Genomic DNA, 21,955 nt, shown 5'->3' with positions numbered 1-21,955 from the left:
TGTCCTGTGATAGCAGAAGTGATTGCACAGTATTTAAAACCATGACACTGAATGAGATTATCTAAGGGGTAGAAACAGAAGAAGTTTGAGTCCAGGGGCACATAAACCATAAACTTCACAGGTAGAGGAGAGGAGGAGTCAGCAAAGGAACCATCTGGTGAGATTGGAGGAGTTGGCTTCTAGAGCTGTGGTTCTAGAGAGTGTTTCAAGGAAGCGCTAATCCACTGTGTCCAGTGCTACAGAGAAATCAAGAAGGAAGAGCACTGACTAAGCAATAACCCTGAATATAGTCACATGGAGGTCTTGAGGGATTTTGATAAGTGCAGGTTGGGTAGAGTAGTGAGGGTAAGCTGAATTGGAGAAGGCTTAGTAGAGAAAGGGAAGAAAAGAACCTATTTCTGAGTAATCATGATATACATTTTATTTGATTTTGATACAAGTCTTTTTCAAGTAAGTTCTATCTTTAACAGGCATATTTATGTGTTGCATGGTATCTCATAGATCAGATCTACTTATAATTTTCAAAGATGACTTTGGAGTTCCTACTGTATGCCTGGCAGTGGGAGGGAGGCGCTGTGTTTACGAGGGTAGAAGCTAGAATTGAGGCAGACTTCCTTGTGAATTGTGGTCCCATCCCTCACTAGTTGTCTGAAGTAAGCTTTGCTTTGTAATTCCTAAAATGGGGTTAATATCCTATCTCAGTGGGTCACTGTTGGGACAATGTAAGTGAAGTGCTTCAGGATCTTATCTGACACACAGGATGGCTTAATAAAGATCATTAACTTTTTTAAAAACAATGCTGACAGTAAAATTTGGCTTTGAGTTTACAATAAAGTCAGGGAGATGAGACAGATAAAAAAAATTAAATATGTAAATAAGTATGGTCGAAGTGATTACAGAAAATGGGACTTAAAATGGAATCTAATAGAGCAATAGCTCTGAGAGGGATTCACTCACTTTTACTGAAACCTGCCACTCTGCATAGAGGCTGTAAGCTCTTATTTGTTCAAGCCTCACAATCATGCCCCGAGGAGGCATTTCTCCCCAGCTCCTGGGAAGAAGACTGAGGCTCCAGGAGGCTCCTTCTTTTGCTCCAGGTCAACAATTTGTTGGGTAGCTGAATGCCCAGACCCCTATATCTTCCCCAGCAGGCTGTTCTGCAATGCATCCCAGAAGATTTCTCAGAGGACTGAAGGACTGAGTGCCACTTAATGAGAGCCATGGCTAGTTCAATAACTCACCCATGTTAAGGCTTTTACTCCCTCTCCAATTCCCCTGCCTCTCATTCCTGTGCTCCGAGAAAAGTTTCCGAATAAATTATGTGCACTCAAGCCTTCACCACAGCCTCTTCGTTCAGGGAAACTCAGGCTAAGTAACCATGCTAAAATCAGCAGGAGCAAGGAGGTTACTGGATTTGAGGAGTTACTGGGGGAAAGAGAGAGGATGCAAGTCAGAGGGAACTGAAGCGAAAGGAAACAAACTGTAGTCTTCCAAGGAGGGATGCAGGGTCAGCAGGCGAAAGTCCGGGGCAATTCCCAGCCCAAAGCTGATCTTCTTACCCTCACTGTCTTCTGCCAGGACCCTCCATGGCTGGACCAGTTCTCAGATAGTGAGGAAGGGTTAACCTTGATGCAGTCTATAGAGGTCAGCCTCCTAGGGCAGAGAAGGATGGAATGTAGAACAGGAAGCAAAAAAATTCTTAGCACAACTGGGCTTACTCACACATCAGATTTTCCTCCTGCAGACCATGTCTCACACAATTGACTGTAGCTTCGCCTTGCTTCTAAAGGCCATCTTTTCAAAGTATGTCAATCCTTCTAAGATGACGTTCCTCTTCTGAGCACACAGGAATCGCTTGTCTGCAAAACAGATTATTTTTATTTATTACTGTTGAGCATGGGTTTCCCAAGTGGCGCCAGTGGTAAAGAATCTACCTGCCAATGCAGGAGACACAAGAGACATGGGTTCGATCCCTGGAACCTGAAGATCCACTGGAAGAGGGAATGGAAAACCACTCCAGTATTCTTGCCTGGGAAAACACCATGGACAGAGGAGTCTGGTGTGCTATACAGTCCTTGGAGTCACAAAGAGTCAGACACAACTGAGCACGCACACCATCATCCATCCATATATTTTATACATGTTATTTATAGTTAGAATTAATGAATATATATATTTGTATATTTATTAGAATTAATGAACAAATCTTGATACATTATTAAAGTCCATAGTTTACTCAGATTTCCTTATTTTATACATATTGTCTTTTTTCTGATCTAAGACCCCATCCAGGATACCACATTAGTTGGCATGTCTTTTTAGGCCCTCTTGGCTTTGGCAATTTCTCATAGGTTACTTGCCATTGATAATCTTGACAGTTTTGAGGTGTACTGATCAGGTTTATCATAGGACGTCCCTTTATTTGTCTAATATCTTTCTCTAAGATAGATTTTTGGGGAGAAAGATTGTTACGGAGTCCAAGCTCCCTCTGCTCACCACACGATAAGTCGATGAATCTGAGACGAGGCGTTCGGACTAGGAAGTGCCTCTATTCTGGAGCTGGTTGATGGAGAAGATGGCAGGCTAGCACCTCAAGATAACCATCTTATCCGGGCCTGGATGTTAGATTCTGGATTAGAGATGGGGGAGGGGGGAGGTGAGGAAACAAAGTAAAAAGACCATTTAATTCTAGCGAACATCTCCTAGAATGGCAAGCCTCAGGTAGGGGGATGTGTTAGTTTCACTTCCTTGCAGTTATTTCATGGGTGGTATAAAATGGAGTATCTCCTGTCATATCAACAAACAAAGATGTCACATCTATCTGTGATTCAGTCCTCTGCAAATGTGAATTTCTGAAAGCCGTAGATGAGGGGTGCCAGGGCACTGTAGTCATTTGCCACACAAAGAATTCAAGAATGTCACGTCCTTCACAGGTGGGCGGGGTCAGGTTATCTCCCTGGAGGCAGGCCATTATGCATGCTTATAATACCAAAAGTGGCAAGATAAGAGTTAAAGTCACAGAAGCAGATCCAGCCTAAAATTCAGCCTAAATTAACCCTTCCTAGTTACAAGATCACAGAGGTGAAGTATATTGTCATCACATCATATCAAAGGTACATCCTGTCAATCTGATTCATGACCATTGATGCTGACCTTGATCACCTGTCTGGAATAGCGTCTGTCAGGTTTCTCCCCTGAAGTTATTCTCCTCCCAGCACTTTTCATACTATTCTCTTTGGAAGGGAGTCACTATGCACAGCCCACACTTGAGAAATGGGTAGTTACATTCCTCCTACTTTAGGGCAAATACATCATTTAGAATTCTTCTGCATTAACTGAATATGCAACATTATATAATATATAATGGAATAGATAGCTATTCCATTCTAGTATACATGCATAGTAGCATTAGAATTGTCAGCCTGTACCTCCATGAGAAATAACCTCATCAACTGCTCATATACAGTTCCTTTTTACCCTTAGTCTTACAAACTCCTCTCATGTCCAAAGTGACTTAGGTCTGCATGTCTCCCACCACCCACTTGGGTAAGATGGTCTAAAACATTCTTAATACATTTAGATTCCTTTTTCCCAATTTCATCAGTCTACAATGGTCTTTAATTAAAATCAACAGCGATGAAGTAATTTATGAAAGACTCTCCACGACAGTTTGCCTGATTACCACAGGGATGAATCACGGAGGGAAAGGCCCGCATTTCTGTGCTGCTGGAGGCGAGCTCTGAGTCGGCTGGGCTGCAGTCTGGCTCACTGTGACCTCTGCCTGGGAGCCCTGCACAAGGGACCTGCCATAGTAAGACAGCCTCAGCTGTGCTGTGACGGTTTTGCGAGCGCATCTGTCCTCCGTGTGTTCAGGAGGGTGTGCTCTGGTATAAGTCAGCCTTTAATATCCGGGTATTTGTGACTCTGAAACACAACTTTTGTTCTTACTGTTTAGTTCCTCAGTCTTGTCTAACTTTCTGTGACTCCATGGACGGTAGCCTGCTCGGCTACTCTGTCCATGGGCTTGCTCAGACAAGAATACTAGAGTGGGAAACCATTTCCTCCTCTGGGGGATCCTCCTGACCCAGGGATCGAACCCACATCTCCTGCACTGGCAGGCAGATTCTTTACCACTGAGCCACCAGGGAAGCCCGAAACACAAGTTACTTGGTTCTTTTCTTGTTCTTTGAGAAAAATCTACCAATTTCTTTTGGAGTCATGGAGCTATGTATAGGGTTGGCTAAAAGATTCATTCAGTTTCCCCAAACATCCTATGGAAAAACTCAAATGAACTTTTTGGCCAACCCAATAAATAAAATCTCTCTCCAGCCTCAAGAATAGTTTCTTCCTCTTATTTTTTCTCTTTCCCAAATAGGATTTATTTTTCTTGAGTGTGAGTTAAAAGATACTACAAGAAAAAGAGAGTTTAATAAAAAGGAAAACATGGGCACAACCCTAGCTTAATTTTTCTTAAAAAATGATGATAGTGCATCTAACTGGATAATGAAGAAAAGATTAGATATATTATGAAAATAATAACATCTCTGCTTTCTCTCTGGATTATGTAGCTGTTAAGCCGTTTATTTAATTTGTTGAATATTTTATGGTTATCACTCTGTTTATAAAAAATGGTTGCCAGTTTCAAGTCTCATTGAGGAGAAGGAGCCAGAGGGCATTGTAACAGATATGCACTAATCCTAAAACAGTGTTTGAACACGACAGCTGGCACTCCTTAGCAGGACTCAGGTGTTACAACCAAGTCTTAAGCCACAGCAGAATTAGAAAAATATCCTACATGGACACTTTTCTCAGTGGCATATAGTTTGAATTTCTATTTTCAGTGAACAGAAGGGGAAAGGACTGTGAAATCCATTTTCAGTTGGGGACATATGAAGAGGGCTTATGGAAAGAGGGAAGTTAAAAGATGAATCCAATCTTTCCTTTGAGAAAATAAATCAGAAAAGCCCTATTTAGACTGGACATTTGGAATACCATTGCCTTTGGGACTCTTTCAGTGGGAATGTTTGAACACAGATCCTTGGGAAATTGACCAGGCTCCTTGTGTCTGTGTGTGTTAGTTACTCAGTTGTGTCCAACTCTTTGCAACCCCCTGGACTTTAGCCTACCAGGCTCCTCTGTCCATGGGGTTCTCCAGGGCAAATTACTGGAGTGGGTTGCCATTTCCTCCTCCAGAGGATCTTCCTGACCCAGGGATTGAACCCAGGTCTCTTGTACTACAGGAAGATTTTTACTATCTGAGCCACCAGGGAAGCCCTTCATTGCTCCATACTTTTCTTTATTTAAGTGTCTACCTGCCACAGAATTGTTGAAACCCTTACACCTCCTGGAATTGGAAAGCCAGTCCTTCCCAAACCCTGCCTTTTGGGGGAGAGGCAGAGTTCAGGGAAGCCCTCCCTCGTCTTAGGGAGGTGCAAGCCAGCGTGAGCAACCTGACAGCGGGCCTCCTTGTGTTTTGCATCCGAGATGCCTCACTGGTCTCATCCTTGCCTTGGTCCCCAGAGGCACCCAACGTTATCTGCAAGATTTGAGGTTTAGGCACTACAGCAGCCTGGGCATCTCCCAGGCACATGCAGGAATGTGAGAGCACGGGGTTCAGCTACAGCATTAGCCCCAGTAAAAATAAAGGGCAAGTTGCTAGCCCTCAACCTCAGCTGTGCGAAATGAGTTTACTCCTCTGATCAAAATGCACCTAGAAGGCCCAAGTGCACCTGTAACCGATTAATCTCCCAGAGTCAGCCCAGTCTAATCTGCCTTCTTGAGCAGCTGAGAATGTGTGTTTTCGCAGCTGTGTAGTTTGACTATTTTTCCAGTGGCTTAGGGCTGGCTGGCTTGGTCTCCAAGTAGATTCTCCTTGGCCCATTCTTTCTAACTCTGACTTCTGTCCCCACTACAGGTCCTCAGACCCACCCTGGGTGGTGTTCTGTCAATGATTGTTAACTTTTCTGTAATCAGAATGCCTAGATGCTGATTCTCAGCTGGGTTGTGTCTTTCCTACTGCAGGGAAATTAACTTGTTCCTGGAAAAGTCTAGCACCTCAGTGTCTTGACTGCTCAGATTTTGCATATTTAGAGAAAGCTTTTCCTTATAATTCCCAGATATGACACTTTCCTCTCTACTCCCCCAAGCACCTGGCTTGCATTTCTCGTTACTGCTTCCTCTGCCCTGTATTTACAGGGCCTGCCATACATGTCTTGCCCTCACCAGTCTATGGGCTCCATGAGTCCTGGGTCAGTATCTCATTAGGCTCTGATTCTTCACAGCGTTTAATCCAGTGCATGTGGACTTGGGATGTGCCTCAGAAAAAAACAATTCTTAAACAAATAAACTAGTGAATAGTTGAATTTATAACTATCAAAGAATTCACAGAAAGCTTTGCCTCTGATTGGACAGGAATGTCTTCTTCCTGGTGTTGAAGCTTCTCTTTGTCAGCCAAAGAGCTGCTTTAGGGAGATGTTGTGGTCACTGAGGGGTGGCCACAGGGAGCGCTAAAACAGATCCGGGAAAGAGACATTGTCATGAGTCAAACTTAGGCACTTATTTGGATAATAAAGGGTAATGCCGGAGTTTGTAATAAGGTAGATCAGACAGTTACAAAAGTACAATATGAAGAAATAACTGTTAGTTGAAATCCTGTTGCTTTCAACTGTCAGTAAAAATCTATTTATGCTGGATAAGAGCTTTTAGACTCTATTTTTCCAAGTGTAAATTTTCTTATGATTCAATACTATGTATCTGCAGAGTTGAGTCTGGAGTATTATGATTTGATAGAAAAATTCCCCAGTGTACCCATCAAACACTCTCTGGTTGGTTGTTTTCTTTTTTAAGTTTTTTTTTTTGTTTTGATGTGTATCATTTTTAAAGTCTTTATTGAATTTGTTACAACATGGCTTCTGTTCTTTTTGTTTTGACTTTTTTTGGCCACAAGGCATGTAGGTCTTAGCTCCCTCATTAGGGATTGAATCCACACCCCCTGCACGGGAAACCAAAGTCTTAAAACCACTGGACCTCCAGGGACGTTCCTGGTCAGTTATTTAATTTAGAGTAAGCTAAAGGATGCCCAAGAGCTTGCCAATCTCTGAAACATTAGTTTATGCTTCCCAATGGTTTTTGAAAACACAATTATTTAAAAACAAAACAAAAGACACAATTACTCAGAGTGCTCGTTACTTAGAGATCCAAATGTACTTCTTGTCATAAATATAATTTAAATATTTAAATGTGATTTGTTATATGTTCAATGGCTCATTTGAATATATAGTGAATAAAATGTTAATATTTCAATAAGTAATATCTATTAACAAGACCTCAAAATGTATCAGCTATTTAATTAACACAATACCCACATTTTCCTCAAATACAAAACAAGAAGTACTTTCTGCTAGAAATTCCACACCATGATGATGTTCTCATCACAATTTGTGAACGACATTTTGTCAGAGCTGAGAGGAAGGGATTTCTCCTACAGCCCTGAGAGCCAAAAAAGTATTTATTTAAAACTCCGGTGGGAACATGTCGATCCCAAACTGACACACTGCTATATTTAAAACAGGTAACCAACAAGGACCTACTGTATAGCACAGGGAACTCTGTTCTGTGTTAAGTGGCAGCTTGCATGGGAGGGGATTTCGGGGAGAATGGATACATGTATATGTATGGCTGAATCCCTTTGCTGTCAACCTGAAACTATCACAGCATTGTTAATCAGCTATACTCCAATATGAAATAAAAAGTTAAAAAAAATTCCAGTGAGGAAATGAGCATGTCACAGGACCTAAGACCTAAGTAGGAAAGGAAGGGAAAAATCATCACTCGGATTAATGCCTTCTGCTGTAATTGTTCTCCTATCACCACGTCCATGGAACCAGAAAGAAGTATGGAGGACACAGAGATGAGTTACCTATGTATCATATACAAATTGAAATCCACCAGTTCCCCTCTCCTTCCCATTATTTCCCAGTGTTCCCCTTTATGAAACAGAGTAACCTGATATCATACACAGAAGACAGTAGAGTATGGCCCTGACTTAAAGAAAACTTCTGGTGAAAATTTAATTCCTTTTGCTTCACAAAAATATATAAATTAAGTATCCCTCAAATTCTTTATGATCTGACTTGAGCATGGAATCCCACTGACTCATATATAGCATGCTATGTTTTTTGGTCCACCGAAGTGTGTTTAAAAATGAGATTTTGTGGCTTTCCTAAGCTGGTTTAATAATGAGGAAGATAGTCAGGCTTGGCTTTTCCCTGTTTTAAGTTAAATAAGGTTCTGATAAAAAACAAACCAAACTTCCCCTTTCCTCTGTGTTTCTCCTCTTTCATAGCTTTAGATCCTTCCAAAATACCTATCAGATTAAGGTGGGATGCCTTCGAGATCACTATAGATGGCAGAAATTAACTTTTCAACAGTCTTAATTTATTAGGCATTATGCTAAAAGCTTGCTATTCATCATCACTGGGCAAAGATATATTTATGTGGGATGAGGTCTCCTTGATTGGAACCATAATCATATGCTGTCTGTTGCTGCTTAACCATAATCAGTGTCCAGGGAATTGCACAAGTGATCCGGGATTTTATTTCAGAGAGATCCTGTACTATGCATAAGCTCTCTGTGAACAAATTCACCATGAAATCCCAGAAAGTCCAAAGATGAGTCATCTGGTATATGGTAGTTCTGGTATATGAATCTCTGATCAAGCTGGTGTTATCTGGTGTGTTGATCAGACTGTAAATGAGGGTGTGTAGTGGGTGGCAGATGTAGAAAGAAGGCAATTTGATGAATGGCAGCTGTTAAAATGAAACAAGGAAGGAGTAGCAGTAAATCTGTGGTTCAGGATACTCTACCATGTACAGAGGGGCCCTATGCTGACAGCAACAAGCTGGCAGAATCAAGGAAATGAATCGCTAACTTTGGAAGCATCGGAGGTGGCCAGAAGTTGAACACGTGCCCACAGAGAAAATGATTTAATTTTGTACACGATTTCCCAGTTCACATGGACCCATCCCTGAATACACAGCAAACTCCTCCTCGAGAAGAAAAAACACACACACTCCTTCATTTCCCTCATTAATTTGTATTTTATATCAACATCATACATTTGGTTCCTTCTTCTCTTATTACAATCTACGGTTTCCTTCCTTTCTCTGGCAGAGTGAAATATGGAGAATCAGAAAAAAAAAAAAAGAGAGACTATCTCAACTTGTCCTTAAAACAGAGAGTCCTAGTGTGGCTTTTTGAAAAGAGGCAAGAGTTTGTCAACTCTATGGGGGGAAAAAAGTACCAAACTGTGCCGGATTTCTTGTTTGTTTTGTCTTTCTTTGTGTATGTGTATGATAATAGGTTCTGCATATGAGTTTGCAAAGTTGCTGGTTTAGGTAGGAGGATATTTGTACTGTTTGTCCTTGCTGATTGAGGCAGGGCATGGGATCCACAGCTGTGAGAAGGGCAGGGATAGTTGGAATGGACACAAGGCACCTGTGTTTTCTGTTCATTCTGTACTCTCACTAGCTACTCATTCAGCTCTGGGTTATCTTTCAAAACCTCCTACAGGTTCTGCCTCTCAGGAAACCATTTTCAATATACATTCCCTGATCTCCAACTCCATGCCTCATGGATCATTTTCCCCGTACTATTTCTACACTTTGTGCATATCTCAATATATTGAATCCTTAAGTTTGCATTCAGTTTACACAAGTATGTGAACCCCTACACAGAACTAATAGTGAATGGCAGAGTAGAGACCAAGTAAATGTACATTTAACTGACCTGGCTGCAGTCATTTGGATATGGCACATGGGCAAGCCCAGGAATTCACTGCTCTCCAAGGGTAGGATCAATCTCATTGATACCTTATTTATTTTTTGGCTCTATAAGTTTCCCTCCAAGTCAGTTCTGGTCTGTTGTGAAATGTCTTTCTCATGAGCCACTTCCTCTTCCATCCTGTTAACACACAAACTCACATAGTCCAGGCAGAATGTTTCTTTGTAGATTCTAGGCAGTGATGGGGAAATGAAAATACCGTATTGCATTAATCCTAAAACACAGATTTTTTTTTTCACCTTATGAGTTGAAATTAGGGCATATCTTAACATTCATGACTGACATTGGGGAGTAGTATACTCCTCATTGGAGAAGGCAATGGCACCCCACTCCAGTACTCTTGCCTGGAAAACCCCATGGACGGAGGAGCCCGGTAGGCTGCAGTCCATGGGGTCGCTCAGAATCGGACAAGACTGAGCGATTTCACTTTCACTTTTCACCTTCATGCATTGGAGAAAGAAATGGCAACCCACTCCAGTGTTCTTGCCTGGAGAATCCAAGGGACGGGGGAACCTGGTGGGCTGCTGTCTGTGGGGTCGCACAGAGTCGGACACGACTGAAGTGACTTAGCAACTTAGCAGCATACTCCTCATTGGAGAAGGAAATGGCAATCCTCTCCAGTATTCTTGCCTGGAAAATCCCATGGACAGAGAAGCCTGGCAGGCTATAGTCTACAGGGTCACAAAGAGTCGGACACAACTTAGTGACTAAACAACAACAATATTCCTCAAAACTAAATGAATGGTATTTTACCATTATGATTGGCCATGTCTTTTGCTTTCTGATTTGCACCTTTCTGAATTTGAATGATGGTGTCTTAGATCTCTTAAAATATGGTACTTAGGGAAGTAGTCCTACTAGCTAGCAGCCAGCCCAGCTCTACCAGGTTATATGGTGAATTCTGGATATGGTCCAAGTGGTACGTTAAAAATAAACTCCAAACAGACTTTTTTAGAATAAAATGAGAAGATCAGACTTAAGGATCAGAAGGCAAAGTTCACGTGATAGTCATTGTTACATCTCTGGCTTTTGACTATGTGCCTGCCATGTATATAATACATAAATCATTAAAATAATTACTAACAGCTCTGGGGTCTTTACTCTGTGGTCACTGTGTATTAAGTGCTTTTCATATATAAGGTCATCTAATGTTTAGGACATCACTTTGAGTGGATTTAAATATGATCTCTATTTTTCAGATGCATAGAGATAACATGCTTAAGTCTGTAGACAGTAAGTGTCAGAGCTGTGGTTGGATCCCTAGGTCCATCTGACTTCAAAGGCCATGCTCTTGTTCTCAGTGCAAAGCTTTCTCCCCAGCAGATACTGATATTGGACAAGTGATATTTCTACTGATCTTGCTTGGTCAGAGTTGTCAATTTTTAATTTTCTTTCCCAATTGTCCACTTTCCCAGGCACCATAGTGTCCACTGGTCATTAAGTGACTAGATTTCATATTTGGATAAATATTGCTAATTTGTAATAAACAGTATGTTATATTTTCTTAATTTAATGATAATAGGCAAAATTCTATCAAAACCAAAACCCTCATAAGAGCCATTTCGGTTCATGATGGTATTATACTTCATAAGTGCAATATAATAGAGATAAAATTTTTTAGAAGTAGAAGGAAAAACAAGTACGATCTGTCTTTGATATGTCACCTTGAGGTCATGGAAAACTAAGTTCAATGGGCTTGAACAACCTTCTCTGTTTGGGCCAAGATCTGGTTTTTCCAATACCGAGAATCCCAAGCGTAACCTTGAGAAATGACTGAGGAAATTCGCTTCAGGTACAAAAGATTCTGTTAGACCAGTCAGTCACCTTTTCTCTCTCTATTCATTACAGAGCTCAGAATGAGGTGGAGGTTGGTGGGGGGCAGGGCAGGGGGAGTGCACACCATGCCCGCAGTGGGAGGCGCACTAACTTAGCCCAGACTTCAGGGAGCTGGTTCATCTCCCGCTGCTGGGTGTGGCAGGCACTCCCCTCCCCACCCCTACCTCACAGTCACCTGGAGGCCTTGTTCCAACATGGACTGCTGGACCCACTCCGAGTTTCTGATTTATTAGGACTGTGGTGGGTCCTGAGAATTTGTGTATAAACAAATTCCCAGATGCTGCTGATGCTGGTCCTAGATGCCACATTCGGAGAACCACTGGCCTCAACATTAGGAGTCCTAGGCTTGGATCCTGGATTCCTCACTTGACTAGCCGTGATGTAAGGAAACTGTGATATAAGGAGTCTTGGTTCCTTATCTGTAAACCGAATGATAAACTACCTGTTCTACCCATTTTATGACTTGTGTGAAAAGAAAATAATACACTTGCCAATTACTTAAAAGCCTATTATTATCATTACTAATATTATTGTGAAAGAAATTATAGATTTATGGCACCCCAGCAAGGAGCTGGCAGAATGTTTTAATTACACAAGGCCTAGGAAACAATTCAGAGAATTCAGAGTAAATGTTAAACCCTGAAGTGTGCAACACAGCAGCGTTAGGGACCAGCATGGAATGTGAACCGAAAGAACATGGGTTCTTATGTGGCCCTCCAAAGCTGCATGTATGTGTTCAAATCCTGGCTCCATAGGACTGGAATCAGTTTCCCATCTAGAAAAAGAGAATGAGAGGACCCACCTTGCAAGCTTGTATGAGGGCTGTTCAGATAATGCATTTAAAGAACCAGCACAGTGCCTGACACACAGCTGGTACTCAACAAATATTAGCTCCTTATATAGATGTCACCTTTGGGAAAGATTGAGGGCAGGAGGAGAAGGGGGCAAGAGGATGAAACAGTTGGATAACAATATTGACTCAATGGACATGAGCAAACTTGAGGAGGTAGAGAAGGACAAGGAGGCCTGTTATGCTGCAATCCATGGAGTCACAAAGAGTTGGACACAACTGAGTGACTGAACAACAACAAATACAGCCATGTCCCACAAGGCAGCCAGCTTCCTAGTCCTTAAAGGCCATATTCCAACAATGCTGCTTTGAATGAGTAGTTGGACTCACTGACCTCCAAGGTTCCTTCCCAATGAGACCCTAATGTCAACACAAGGCAAATGCATCTGGTCAGCTGCCAGCAACCAAGGACTGTTTCCTTTAGCCTTCTGACTAACAGCTATACCACTCATGTCTTTGCCATGACCTACCATATAACCATTAAGCAACACTTTCTGGAATTCCCTAGCAGACAGAGTGCTAACAACAGAAAAATTGAAATTACAGGAGGATCAGTGAGTGGAGCCCTTTATTTTCCCCCTGGATTATGTGACAATCGAATCAAGTCTAAACCAGAGAATGCATGACGGTACAGTGAGCTCTTCACTCGCAGATGCCAGATAAGCTTCAGCAATCTGCTCTGGGTGGGTGGAAGTTCCAGACTTGCAAAACCTGGTAGTTAATAGAAGCAACAACTGGAGCAGAATTGCTGACTGAGTCGTGGAACCTGACGCCATGTCATGGGTCTGGAATGCAGTTAGCTCATGGTGCCATGCTGAACAGATTTGACTTTTATACCTCATGCTGATTAGAAGTTATTCACTCAGGCTGCCTGTCTTCTTGCGTATTACATGGACTCACACTTGGTCTTTTCAACTTGACATCACAGGCGATACAGATGGGCACGGGGTCCTTGAACATGCCAGCGTGTTTCAGCGATAGCAAGTGACTGACTGGACAAAAACGGGAGTGAATTTGCTCAGCTTCTCTCTTTCTCTTCCTTACTAGGTTCGTAGAGACTGGGAGAGTTGGTTGCCAGACAAGTGAGGAAAGGTGAGGGAGGGTACGGCAGTATAACTTGATCTGACAGCATTTGTTGCCTCTCTTGACATTCCTTGCCAGCAAATATAGAAAATGCAATTCTTTATATGAATGTCTAATATTTTATTTCTTTCCAGATAAGTGAGGAGTGAGATGCCTTTTTCTCATGAAAATACTTCCTATGATTGCAGGATAATACACTCTCCAATTTTCAGACATATTTTTTTTTCCTGATTTAAAGTAAATTTCCAACTTCTCTGCCCTCTGCTCTTCTGCTCCTGAATCCCAGTTGCCTTTAATTCTGAGGGCTGTTTCTCATTTTCTTCAATGGTCTCAGCCTTCAAAGTACTGACTTCTTTCCATGTGATTCATTGCCAACTTCCATGATGACTTCTAGATTCGTAGTCCTTCCATCTCGTCCACTTAGATGAGCTCTGTTTTCATCCTGTCTCAGTCACTCCCCCAGCAAATTCACATCTACACTTGGTCACAACTCAGATCTGCTCTGCTTCCAGGAGAACAAATTCTAAAATCTGTCTTCTTTTCTCTCCCTCATTCATTCTCTCTCTCTCTTTCCCTTCTCCCTCCCTCCTTCTCCTACCCGATCTCTCTGCTTTTTCTTTCAGCTTTAGTAAGACCTCTAGCCCATGATCCTGACCAGGTCACCTACTCCATTACCTGAATTGGTTTCATTGCATCCACAGGAGTCTGGACGTAGTGATTGATCATTTCAATTCACCAACACCTACGATCCCCTCTGCAATGTCTCTTAAAACTTTTCATTCCTACTGGTTCTTCTGTCCTATCTGTTCTTCCTTGCTTATAATCTGCTTTGCTCTAACCCATATTCATTCCTGTTTCTAAAATGATCATCCTGATTTTCAATCTCCCTGAGAGCTTGTGCAGCTCATCCTCCAAATGTGTGTGTATGTTCAGTCATGTCCGATTCTTTGCAACCTCAAGGACTGTAGCCTGCCAGGCTACAGTATTCTTTTCCAGGCAAGAATACTGGACTGGGTTGCCATTTCCTCCTCGAGGGGATCTTCCCAACCCAGGGACTGAACCCATGTCTCCTGCATTTGAAGGTGGATTCTTTACCATTAGCCACCTGGGAAGTATCTTCTACTTTTCCCCATGGACTTTCTCATCCCTACCTTAAAAAATACCATTTTTTAAAAAATCTATTTCAAATAACACCCCCAGATCCCCCCAACATCCCTTCTCAGTGTTATATTTCTGCACTACTTGTAATGCTTTGTATATTTGTTTTATATTCTCTGTGATGAGATTCAGTATACAGCACACGAGCTTTGGATTTAGAAAGAGATCTGGGAGAAGATCCCAGCTCTAGTATTTACCAGATGTTTGATCTTGGGCAAGTCACTCCATTTCACTAAAACCAAGATTGCTCTTCTGTATAAAGGGGATAATACACTCTATTTCATGGGATTGTTTTAATGATTAAATGAGATGAAATGACTGCCATATAATAGTCATTTAAGAAATATTATTTCTCCCCTTTTCCTCCATTCCTTGTGTCCTTGAATATGCCTTATTCATTTTGTAGCCATTGAAGTGTCAACAGGGTTTGGTCCTTTTTTTGTTTTTGTTTTTTGTTTGTTTAGTCACTAAGACATGTCTGACTCTTCTGCGACCCCATGGACTGTTAGCTTGCCAGGCTCTTCTGTCCCTGGGATTTCCCAGGCAAGCATACTAGAGTAGGTTGCCATTTCCTTCTCCAGGGGATCTTCCTGACCCAGGAATCGAACTCAAGTCTCCTGCATTGGCAGGCAAGTTCTTTACCACTGAGCCACCAGGGAAGCCCTATTTGATCCTTATGGACCTTCAATAAATATTTACTGAATTCACATGCCTGTATCATTATCTTTTTCATGTTGAAAGTTGTAACTCCAGCGACAGTGCTTTGTAAAATTTGCAGTCCATTTTTCTGCTTAATTTTAGTAAATTTAAAGCATATACTGAGAAAACAATAGGTTAGCCTAGTACCAACAATTCTGTCTTCTCCATTGAGAAGGACCTGTGGCTGTGTGTTCTGGGTCCTGGCCTGGAGTTGAGACAGTTTTTTTGTGTGTGAAAAAAACTCAGTTCTAATAACGACATCTGAGAAGATTCCCCTTCTGGTTACTGATTCCCCTTCTTGTTACTGACTGAACATGATCCAATAGCATCGGGCCCCTCTCCTAGATGCAGAGCTAACATGAAATGAGATGGGGAAGCAGATGCATTTCTTTGAATGCAGAGGTGTTACCAAAAGGGTGTGTATGGGGGTCTGACTGCTTGCTGCCAATAAATAGGCCAGGTTGATGGAAAGGAAAGTTTGCCTTATTTCAGGGTGCCAGCAACTGCAGGGTTGGGGGAGGGGGGAATAGAGGACATCTGTTCAAAGGCTGACTCCCCCTCATTGGGAACCAGTGGGACAAGAGATTTTACAGACAGAAGTGGGCAGCGGGGAGGCAGCTATGTTTAGAAATAGCAAGTCAGTTCTGACAGTCATCTTCAGATTGGTCATCGGTGGTCTGACCAGTGCCATTTTGATTGTTTTAGGTGTAGTTAATCTTCAGTTCCAGGGCCCATATGTTGCCATTTCTTTGAGGCCAATTCTGGAAACTGTGGCAGCTTATGTTGTGAATACAGTCTGGTCATCACGTAGTTAATTTCTCCACCTGGTGTCTTAGTGTCTATAAGACAGCTCACGGGATATGGCTCAGAATATTATCTATAACCCTTGAGAAAGAACTAAAAGTCCTTGACTATGCTCAGTGACTACATTATTATTATTTAGTCTCCTTTGACGGGTTCCTTTGTTTCCATATTTCTCGTGTCTCTGATAAAGCTTATTCTTTGACTGAAGCTTTCCACATGCAAAAGCAGGCAGAGGACATGGTGGGGTCAAGGACCACAGGGGCCTGCTCCATTGCAATCTCCCCTTTTCTCTGAAAGAGAATAAATTTTCATAGCACCTAGGCAAACATTTGAAAGTTACTAGACGTTTCAATGCAGTCCATGGGGTCGCTAGGAGTCGGACACGACTGAGCGACTTCACTTTCACTTTTCACTTTCATGCATTGGAGAAGGAAATGGCAACCCACTCCAGTGTTTTTGCCTGGAGAATCCCAGGGATAGCGGAGCCTGGTGGGCTGCCGTCTATGGGGTCACACAGAGTCAGACACAACTGAAGCGACTTAGCAGCAGCAGCAGACGTTTCAATGAGGATGATAATCAAAATGCATCTTGTATTTTTCTCTGAATATATTTTCTGTTAATGATTAAAGCAGATGTACACTGTATTAATACACTTAATAGACCACAAACAGGCTGTTTTAGTTAACCTAAAAGTTCAAATTAAATCACAATAGGCCAGAAAGATTTCCTCATACCAAATATGTGAAAATTTCTTCCATCATTTTCCGCTTTTAATTGTAACTCCTTTCCTAGAAAGCACTGATAGTCAAAAATATCTTTCCAGCACTGCCAGAGTGGCTCTTCTGCCTCCTCTGGGTCCATCCATACCCCTCAGTGCTAGGCCTCCTTTTTATTTATATATTTGCCTAGCTGTCCATGTTGAATGAAAACTAATCAGGTAACATGAATAGGCTCAGAGATATGTTATTAGGGAAATGCTTTATAGACCATACATTTCATTATTTATATCCAGCTGTCATGCAAACATTGTACATGTACTTTAAATAGTAAACTTAGAGCCAGGAGTGCTACATATGACAGCTTTCCTGGACAATTTCTTCATCTTGAACATTAGGATCAAAAGTATGATTAGAAACAAAACAATTATTTTCCATTAGAAATCTGTCACCAAAATCAGATCAGTATTCCAGGACAACTTTGTTTTCTTAGAGAGAAAACCAGATTCAGTCTTGCATCAGTTTACTGTTAGTAACAAAGTTCATTTAACTAATTAAATTCAATCTAATCTTAATTCTGGCAATGTAAAAAAATTTTTTTCAAAATTCCTTTTTAACAAACCCTTTGTTATATAAACCCTTTGTCATTTTTGATATCCAAACAAATTTGTCCTGTATTTCCTCATCCAGAAACAAACAACTGTAGAAAAAAGTTATTATCATTATTTTTCTTCAACAAAAATACCTCTATTCTTTATACCTTCTCTTTGCCAACAATACATATCCTACTTGCTTTGTATACAGAAATGTTTCCCTTATTATTTTCACATATTACAATTTTTTACCCTTAAAACCTTAACAAAACCAAGAAACAAGTGATTGAAATGTTACATCAGCATTTTCTGATTAAACTTAAGAACATATTCCATAACCTCAAAAAATTGCATTTTTTATAGCATAATTTTTCTTCGGTGGTATAATGTGTATGTTTAATAAAACTAAACATCTTTAGTTTCCCTCTTGGTCTTCAGTTCAGTTCAGTCACTCAGTCGTGTCCGACTCTTTGCAACCCAATGAATCGCAGCACGCCAGGCCTCCCTGTCCATCACCAACTCCCAGAGTTTACCCAAACTCATGTCCATTGAGTCGGTGATGCCATCCAGCCATCTCATCTTCTGTCGTCCCCTTCTCCTCCTGCCCCCAATCCCTCCCAGCATCAGGGTCTTTTCCAATGAGTCAACTCTTTGCATGAGGTAGCCAAAGTATCGGAGTTTCAGCTTCAACATCAATCCTTCCAATGAACACCCAGGACTGATCTCCTTTAGGATGGACTGGTTGGAGCTCCTTGCAGTCCAAGGGACTCTCAAGAGTCTTCTCCAACACCACAGTTCAAAAGCATCAATTCTTCGGAGCTCAGCTTTCTTCACAGTCCAACTCTCACATCCGTACATAACTACTAAAAACCATAGCTTTGACTAGATGGACCTTTGTTGGCAAAGTAATTTCTCTGCTTTTGACTATGCTATCTAGGTTGGTCATAACTTTCCTTCCAAGGAGTAAGCTCTTGGTCTTAAAAGAAGACAAAAGTAGGTAAATTCAGATTTGCTTGATTTGTAAGTGCTTATTTCTATTTAAGGTCAATTAAATAGTCCTCTTTTACAAATTAACCTCAGCAATATGATCCAAAGACAAAAGCATATATTGAGACATACAAGCATCCTGTCAGAGATCTCATTGTTTCATCTTTATACATTTCATGAATCAGACATTGCAATTAAACTTATCAGTTTATGGATAATAGTCAGAATAGCTGAATTTACAGACTCGGTTTTAAAAGGCTTCCCTCCTTTTATTTTTTCCTTAGTTTGAAGTTTTACAATTAACCCAAGGCTGGAGTTCCAGGCAAAGTGGACTGTATTTGTATTTCAATGACATGATAAGTGTTAACTTAGATTTTTCTCCTAGGCATATTTTTGTTTTTTCAGGATCTGAAAAAACTGTTTTACCAAGCTAGTTTTTTCTAACTACATATGTGAAACAAACTGGTTTTTGGATTTTCAAGAGTTTCATCTTAACCAACTGTCTCTCCAGAGTCTAAAGAATACTATTGCCATGTGAAGTGAAGTGGCTCAGTCGTGTCCGACTCTTTACAACCCCGTGGACTGTAGCCTACCAGGCTCCTCTGTCCATGAAATTTTCCAGGCAAGAGTACTGGAGTGGGTTGCCATTCCCTTCTCCAGCAGATCTTCCCAACCTAGGGATCGAACCCAGGTCTCCCGTGTTGCAGGCAGACACTTTACCATCTGAGCCACCAGGGAACCCCCATACATTGTCCAAAAAAATAAAATTACCTTTCTTTTTCTTTAGTCATAATATTACAGCTAAAATTTTTCTTAATAAATTGAACCTAAATTTCCCATTTTACAAAAAGCAGCAAGAGTACCAATCATACAAGTGAAATACACACTCACACACCAAATGACAGATCTATCATAAATCCTCTCCAAGGGTGACTGGTACGGAATCCCAAACACTTACCCAAAACAAATGGTACTCAAACAGCAGAACCAACTGGCAAAATGCCCAAACAGCATTAGCACTCACAAATGGGAAGGTTGCCCATGCACACACCGGTAGACTTACCCGGTCTCGGAGCTCATCAGCTTATCCCAAGTGCAAGTTTCCATTCTATCAAGAAAAAGCATTAAGTTGGCAGCCAGTGCTGAGCAGGGGAGAAACAGGGAGAATCCTTGAAACAAATAATTTTGGCAGATTCTAGGAGCGTCATCCAAATCCTCTACTTGTGGCTAAGTAGCCACAAGCCGCAAGCACATACACTGTCATGGCCACAGCTCTCCCCTGGAAAACTCAGGAGAACCATGAAAGCACAGGAGCCAGCAGTAGTCAGCCCCACGCTGGGCGACAGATCTGTTACCGAAAGGTGTATGTGGGGTCTGGCTGCTCGCCATTCAAAAGCCAATGAACAGCCCAGGTTGGTGGAAAGGAAAGCTTGCTTTGTTGCAGATGCTGGCAGCTGGGAATGGGGGGAGCAGACATCAGTCCAAAGGCTGACTTCCTCCCACTGGCAACCACTGGCAAGAGCTTTTATAGACAGAAGTGGAGGGGGGACTATATGCAGAAACAGCAGTCAGCTCTGACAGTCATATTCAAATTGGTGGTCTGACCAGTGCTATCTTGATTGTTTTAGGTGGAGTTAGTCTTAAATTCCAAGGTCTTTGAGGCCAATTCTTGGAATTGTGGCAGCTTATGTCATGGGTATAGTCTGGTCCCATGTAAATTAACTTAACTTCTCCAGCTGGTCATCAAGTTAACTTCTCCAGCTGGTGTTTTAGTATCTAGAAGACTGCTCACAGGATATGGCTTAGAATATTATCTATAACCCTTGAGAAAGAACTAAAGGTCCTTGACTATACTTGATGACTACATTATTATTATTTAGTTTCCTCTATTTTCCATTGCACCCACATTTCTCACTTCTATGATTAAACGTATTCTTTGACTAAAGATTTCCAGAGGCAAAAGGCAGGCCGAGGACATGGGGAGGTGGGGCAAGCACCTGCTCCATTTCAGAGGGTCTCCCTTATGACAATCTCATAGTATGACAGAATTCCTGGCAAAATAACTGCCGCTTCGAGGAAAAGCGAGGCTTCAAATTGGGTGTTTGTTAGAGGTATGTGATGTAGTAGAAAGATCAGTGAACTTGGGGTGGAAAGGCCTTTACTCACATGATATATTATCATGATGTATATATCATATATATATGTGCTCCATGATACATTGGCTATGGAACCTCATGCAAGTTACTGGTATCTCTTTTACCTTTAAGAGATGATAACAAGGGACTTCCCTGGTGGTCTGGTGGCTAAGACTCCACATTCCCAATGCAGGGGGCCTGGGGTTGGATCCCTGCTCAGGGAACTAGATCCCACATGCAGCAACTAAAGAGTCTGCATGTTGCAACTAAGACCAAGCTCAGTAAAATAAATAAAAGAAACCCCCCAAACAAAAACTTGTACTCATTTCACTGTAAAAAAAAAATAATAAATAAAGGTGACAGCACTACCCATATCACAAGCTGTTGTGAGTATTGAAAGTCATACAAGTGGAATCCCCCACTGGAGTAAACGGCATATTCAGAGAGAGCAGTTAACAAATATTAACAAGTTGACATGTACAGAGCAATTTCTCGTGAAAGACAGACCTAACTTATGTTGCAGACATATGATAATATACATTGTGCTGTCATGGATTACCTATGTACCTGAAGGACAGTTTTAAGGTGTCAACTTGGCTAGGCTTTGGTGACAAAATGTTAAGCCAAACACCAGTCTAGATGTTGCTGTGAAGGTTTATTTTTAGCTGTGATTAAAATTTAAATCAGTAATCTTTGGGTAAAGCTGATGACCCTCCATAATGTGGGTGGGCCTTGTTTAATCAGGCAAAGGCCTTAAGGAAAAAAGACTGCAGTCCCCTGAGGAAGGGGAAATTTCACCTCCAGACTGCCTTCAGACAGAAGCAGCAGCATCTCTCCTTCCCCCATGTCCAGCCTGCCAGTCTGCTCTGCAGATTCTGGGCTTGCCAGGCCCCACAGTTGTGTAAGCCAATTCTTGAAAACAAATCTCTTTACGAGATATGCCTCCTATGGGTTCTGTTTCTCTCAAGGACTTTGACTACTACAGCCTGCTTTGTTCACTAGGTGGTAATTGAATGTCCAGGGGTTATACCTAATTCTTTATATCTTCCAATAGCACAGTGCCAGGTTCATAGTAAATATCCATGTTTATTGAAATGAAAAAGAAAGGAATATCTTGCATTCTTATACTATCTCATAAGAAAGGTGTTTGCACATATGTCCAGTGAATTCATTCCTCTACTTATTTATTACTTATTTCTCAGACATTCTAGGGGTAGTCTATTCCATATTATTGTGCTTGACCAAGATGAGGC

The 21,955-nt window shown here is 41.5% G+C and overlaps 1 long non-coding RNA gene across 1 annotated transcript; it reads right to left on the bottom strand.

Annotated features, from left to right (window-relative positions):
- Window positions 1-465: 465 nt before the first annotated feature.
- LOC138989233 (uncharacterized) lies at window positions 466-20,052 on the bottom strand. The gene is made up of 3 exons (XR_011465479.1): window positions 19,631-20,052; window positions 1,723-1,859; window positions 466-1,653 (listed from the first exon to the last, which is right to left on the bottom strand). It is a non-coding gene; the product is annotated as an uncharacterized lncRNA (long non-coding RNA).
- Between the last annotated feature and the right edge of the window lie 1,903 nt (window positions 20,053-21,955).

This window comes from Bos mutus, chromosome 9 (genome assembly GCF_027580195.1).
Source record: "Bos mutus isolate GX-2022 chromosome 9, NWIPB_WYAK_1.1, whole genome shotgun sequence".
In the NCBI taxonomy this organism is placed as follows: Eukaryota; Metazoa; Chordata; class Mammalia; order Artiodactyla; family Bovidae; genus Bos; species Bos mutus.
Note: the sequence above shows the minus strand (reverse complement) of the source record. Positions and strands in the feature narration are given on the sequence as shown.